A 6,314-nucleotide genomic window follows, 5' to 3' on the forward strand; every position below is an offset into this window, starting at 1 on the left:
TTCCGTAATAGCGGTGTTTGGTGGACTGAGATACTGAGATAGTCATAAAATGACGAACCTTTTTCTTTCTATTTTTCACATAAATACTGTGTTTCACTGATCTGTGTCGTTTGAGAGTTTCTGAATCGGCAGGTAAGTTTGTTTAACTCACATTTAGGAAATATAGGGTTTAAAATGTATGAATAAAAGTGTAAGACTTTTGACTCACTTGTGAAAGAAGATGCATAAATCAGATTAAACACAGAATATATAGAAACTAAAAGAAATAACAGTCTTTTTTTATAAGATGTATAAAAAACATTTAAATAAGAGTCATATTAAACAAATATAGAGCATGGAAACTATTAGATCCAAAATAAAATTAGTCTCTATCATAAAAAGGTGTTAAGCTTCCATTGGTAGTATTGGTACATAGCATAATGCTCTTTATAAAATTAATTTATTAACAGATTGTTAAATATTGTTTCTATTTATGTATTTATGTCAAAAAATAAAGTTTACAATTTTATACCAATCCTGAAAGCGGTTTTTATAATAACAATTTTTTTACCAGAAATTTAAATCACTAGATTCTCTTGTCTCGAATATTAAAAGGTAGTCCGTTATATTATTAAGTATTACAGAATATCAATAGATGTTTAATCGCAAATATTGACCAATGATTTGAAATTTGCATATACAAAAACCACACTTATTTTTACCAATTTTGTCACCAATTTTGTTGTTTAAATACTTACATAAGTAGATAGTGTGAAGCTTCAATAAATTTGAATTCCATTAATAAGTAATTATTTGTAACATGTATTTAAGAAAAAAAAAAACAACATAAATGTTCAGTAAAATTAAAAAAAATAGTTACTTATCAAAATAAAATGTAGACTTGTCAAAATAATAATAAAGATAAAAATCTAAATTCCGAATTTATTGTATACATCAGTGGTATTCAACCTTACTTTTCGTAAACCTCTTCCAAACAAACTTTCTCATCTCATATCTTGGTATAATCTAGGTTAGAGTAAATTTAGTTTAGTGTTAGTTGGAGTGTTACAGATTAGGCTCAGATTTTAATAGATTAACATTATTTTTTGGACATATTAGTTATTGATAAATGAAAAATTTGGGCTTTTCACCAAATTATTCTTTGTCTTTCTTTACAACACCTTGGAGACACCTGCCACAACTCGAACGCCTATCTACCACAACTGTCACTCAATGTTTCTTACTGGTCAAATTCTGAGAATATTATATCGCACTGATAGCAAAAGTAACATCTACACAGAAGCGAAACTGCAACTTTTTTATTCGTCTCGCGTATTTTTTTGATAATTCGCTTCCAATATAGCTTGCATCACTTCAGATCGAGAGATACGACTGTTGTATTGAGGCGAAATGAAATTTTCGTTTTTCCTCTGATAATAGAAACTATCCTAAACACACTGTGAGGCAGATAAGACTTGAAGGTTGGAATTGTTAACAATCCCAAGAGGACCCTGAGGGTGGTTTACTAAAGCAACGGCAGTACAACCTCCTAACGGAACTGATAAAATTGAAATATACTAACCATGTGACAGCGCAAAAAGCTGATAAGTTCGCGCAATGCAAATTTACGAAGCTATTGTTTTATTTTACTTGGATGTCCATGGAAGTCGTTACAGATTTTTAAGTGACAAATAAAGTGGTTTATATAAATTACCTTTCAAAAATTACTAATTTTGGGGGTTAACACAAACATAATTTTTGCAAAATTCAAAATTTATTTGAGATACAAGTGCCTATGAAATTTGATACTTTTACTTATTTACTTACTTTACTTCAACTTTCATTTTTCAAAAATTTTTACATTGATAGTTCATGTAATAAACGCGCTAGCAGCAGTAAAAGTTAACGTTAATAAAAGTTTAAACGTTTCTTTAATTGTTCCTAAAATCTTAGTCCGATACGTCCAATAGTTAATTAACAATTAACGTTATAAAAAAACTATCTTGGGAACAAAGAGGTTATTTCTTTTTTTTAATTACCCTAAAAGTAAGCTCTATTTAATGTAAAATGAGCGAATTCCCGAGCGGCTTTTGCCTGACCCTGGGGCAATTTATTTATAACACTAAAACAGCACATCCTGCTTTGTTGGTTGTAAACAACATAATTTCAACTTTTTACAATTTTTCATTTTCGATACGTTTCTTTGGACCAGTTAGAACCTATGTAAAGATATTAACTTCCAAAATTAACGTTTAGTAATTAAATAATTAGTTGCAAAAAAGCGAACGAAATTAATTAACAAATAGCTGGAGCAACAATTTTACGGTCAATCCAATCGGCCTTTGGCACACTAGACCAGGGCGAATCTGTCGAAATAAATTTTAAAAAATTCCTATTTTATCTGAGTTTTTTACATATATCTTGGAACCTATGCATTTTGAAAGAATATTGAAGAGGAAAACAGTTTTAGAATTGAATTTTGCACAATATACTGTAAGTTAAAAATGTTTCAATTCATTACCGTTTTTGCAAAATAGTTTGCAAATAATTGATGAAAAAAAAGGCAAAATAATCAAGTTTTTTGGATAATTTTTAAAAAATATTTTAATTGTTCCAAGGGCATTCTAATTTTGGGAAAAAAAACTTTAGAGTATAATAAAACAACACACCAAATTTCATTAAAATCGGTTCTAAAGTTTTAGCAAAATAATTTTTTGAAAAAAATTTAGAAATAAATTTTTCGAATTTTCAATATGTTGCACAGCCTCAAATAAAGCAGCTAGATACTTGAATTATTTTTACATAGCAAAGACCGTTCAACCTTTCAAATGTTTTTTTTTGAAAAATTGAAATCGAAATAAAAAAAAGAATGTTAACTATATTTTAAAATTTACTGTGGTAAATTTTCAAAAACCATTTGAAAGATTGAGCGGTCTTTTCTATGAGAAAGAAATTTCAGGTATCTAGGAGCTTTATTTGAGGCTGTGCAATATTTTGAAAATTCGAAAATAGTTTTTCAAAATTTTTTCCAAAAAATTATTTTGCGAAAACTATAGAACCGATTTTAATGAAATTTGGTGTGTTGTTTTATTATACTCTAAATTAGAATGCCCTCGGAGCAATTAAAATATTTTTAAAAAATTATCCAAAAAAACTTGATTATTTTGTCTTTTTTTCACCAATTATTGCTATTTTGCAACATCGATAATAAATTTAAACATTTTTAACTTACAGTATATCGTGCAAAATTCAATTTTGAAATTTTTCCATTTTCCTCTTCAATATTCTTCCAAGATATAAGTAAAAAACTCATATTTTTTAAATTAAAAAAATACATTTTTAACGTTAACGTTAAATCTCGTGCGAACTAATCTCCCAAAGACGGATAAGCCATATATCCCGCGAGGACCTTTTATTGAAAAAAATTATAATAACCAACAACCGCTCCAGTATGTGGGAATATGAAAATGGCCGTCTAAAAATAAAATTTGTAAAACAGTGCATAATGAGATGAGGGAGCTCTTCCTGTGGGCTAATTGAAACGGAAGCGAACAATCGCGTTGGCCGCGACAAACTCGCGTGGCTCGCTAGACTTGAATTCGCTGATAGAACCGCTGATAACGGATCAAGAAGCTGCCGATTGCGGTGCGCCGTCGATCGTCGAAAAAAAACAAAAGAAAACGGGCCTCTAGATCGCGTCCGGGTGTGCGGTCCGTCGCGAAACCGACATTACCACGGTTCCGTCGGTGTGTGAGTGAAAATTTTACAATGAGGTGAGTGGGATCGAGACAAACCTCGAATACTTGATAGTTTAGTGGTAAATATGACCGAACTGTGTAAAATTTTCGACACCATAAGTATATGGTCATAGAAATATATAAGCCAGCAAATTCACTGGCATTGTCGGCGCTTTGATCTTTTTTCATACGCTTTAGGTGACCTTGGATTGAGAAGCGGCGGTCAGGCCCGTACTAAAAATTTTTTATTTCGTATTAAAACAGTCAATGGTCGTGACAAACATGTAATTTAAAAACGGTGAATTTATTATCTTAAGAAATTGATTACAGTTTTATAACTAATATTCATTCTCTGATATTGCTTGTGGTGTGTATGTATAATATGGATTTGTGTCTTTATGTTGTTGGTATTGTGATGTTATTGCCTGTTGTATAATTTTGGGTACTGTTTTCTGTCTATTTGTACATGGTCTCGCACTGAGGTCGGCAAGGTACGATATTAGAAAAAATATAGGCCCTAAAGCTTCGGGAAAAGCATTTTGATGAATAAATCCACCAATAGGCCAGGAAAATAAGCTAGGAAATGACCCTTTCGCGACTTTTTGTTTCGGCAAGCTGAATTTATCACTGAAGATGCTAAATATTATGTACAATAACATATTAGTGTCCACAGTCATAAAAATGGGAGGAAGATTGTTTACAGGGTGGTTAATTGTATAATTTTTATGTAAATTCACGTTTTTTCCGTTCATTTCCACGAGAAAACAGTAAAGTACTTTTTTTTCGTCTTGAAAAGACCTACAAAACTAGCCCTCGAGCGTCAAAAAATATTGATTAGATCAAAAGTTACCAACACGAGAAGTTTATTTATGAATTTTAAATTAAACATTTATAAACTGCGTTATTATTGGCTACCGTTGCAGTTAATAGTAGAACAATTTCCGGGACATATCGCTCTTTTCAAAAACTCGTAAATTTTCAGTGTTACTTCTGAAGAAGAAAGCGATATGTCTCTCGAAACGTCAAGAAATCTAAACAGACCACATGGCAACCGACCCGGAAATAGTTCTACCAAGCTATTTTTATATTATAATGTAAACGAAATATGATAAACAAGAAAAGTAATTATATTACTTATCAACTTAGTTATTTTATGTATATACAAGACTCTAATAAAGTGTTTTTTTTTTACAAACGTCGTATATGTTCCAATTCCTTTTCTCGTTTACAGGAAAAAGTGCCACCTACGTCGCAAGATGTACGAGAGCTCCTGCTCGTACCAGGGGGCGCTGGAGCTGAAGCGGAGCGCCTCCACCGCGTGCCCCCTGGGGATAAAGACGGAGGAATTCGGAGCCGCCACCGACTGGCCGGCCTACAGGTTCTGCAACCCCAGCACCTTCGAGCAGCTCAAGCAGAGCGTGGAGAAGGCCAAGGCGGCCCTTCAGGTGAGGTGGCGATACATCACTTTAAATTTGAGATACACACTTGTTGAATAAATATCTGTACTAATTTTTTTTCTATTTTTACAGGACCGGACTGGTTTTTTTGGAAACGGTAGTGCTTTTAGTGACTTGTACAATGTTACGACAAGCGGTAGATCTCAAGACAATTTACAAGACAGTTCTAGTAGGTTAAGGGATAACGGCGAGATCGACATTAAAAGAACAGGTGAGTTTTTCCACATCTCAGTCAAATAAAAAGTTTATTCCAAGACCAAATATTAAAACTACAACCTTTTTTTTTCGAATTTCGCATTGGTTGCTCCCTTTTTTACCCAACAGAAGCTAAAATAATAAGAGGTCAGAATGCGTCCCTGTGTCACTCCTAAGATTATTTGAAATTCCTTCAAGATTGCGTAGTTTTTTCATGCATAGATTTTTAAGTTTCATTGAAAACCTCGTTTTTCCTCTCGATTGCCTAACAATAATCTAGTAACTACGAAATGGCGTATAAAACAACAACAAACAGAGTATTTATACGTTTTTACACGATGGGGGCTAGAATTTCTGACAATGAGATGAATAAAATGAGTGTAAAAAAATAATTACTTAAAGTGATGTAATTTTTAAAAATGTTGTGGTCAAATTAAGTAGTTTCTAGTCCAATCAATGGGTAGAAGAACTTACAAAAAATACCACGCCAGCAATTGATTCCTGTAATAGACATTATCGAGAAATGAAAATCGAAAAAGATAATCAAGAAAAACGCGACCAAAAAATTTTTATTTTCAATGTCATTTTTGGACACTTGAAATGAATAAAATCGTTATCACTCTTTTTTACCATAAAAGTACAACGCTTAAGGAAAAAATGAGCCCTGATTCGTTTCTCTACGACTATTCGTCGAGCAAGAGCCGATTTTCGAATGACCTTTTTTTCGAAAAATCGAAAAATTTATAGTATCTTTTAATTTTATAAAAAGGCACTTTTTTGCTTGCCGAGGGCTAGAGTTACAGCAAGTAACAAGTTTCAAAACCTTAATTTTAAAGAGATACAGCAAAAACAGAAAAAGTCGATTTTTGACGGTTTTTTATACTTCGAAAAGTAATATAGCAATCGATATATTACGAATCGACAGGTTTTTTTAATAGCTGCAACT

The sequence above is a fragment of the Anoplophora glabripennis genome, unplaced genomic scaffold (genome assembly GCF_000390285.2).
Source record: "Anoplophora glabripennis isolate ALB-LARVAE unplaced genomic scaffold, Agla_2.0 scaffold290, whole genome shotgun sequence".
Classification (NCBI taxonomy): Eukaryota; Metazoa; Arthropoda; class Insecta; order Coleoptera; family Cerambycidae; genus Anoplophora; species Anoplophora glabripennis.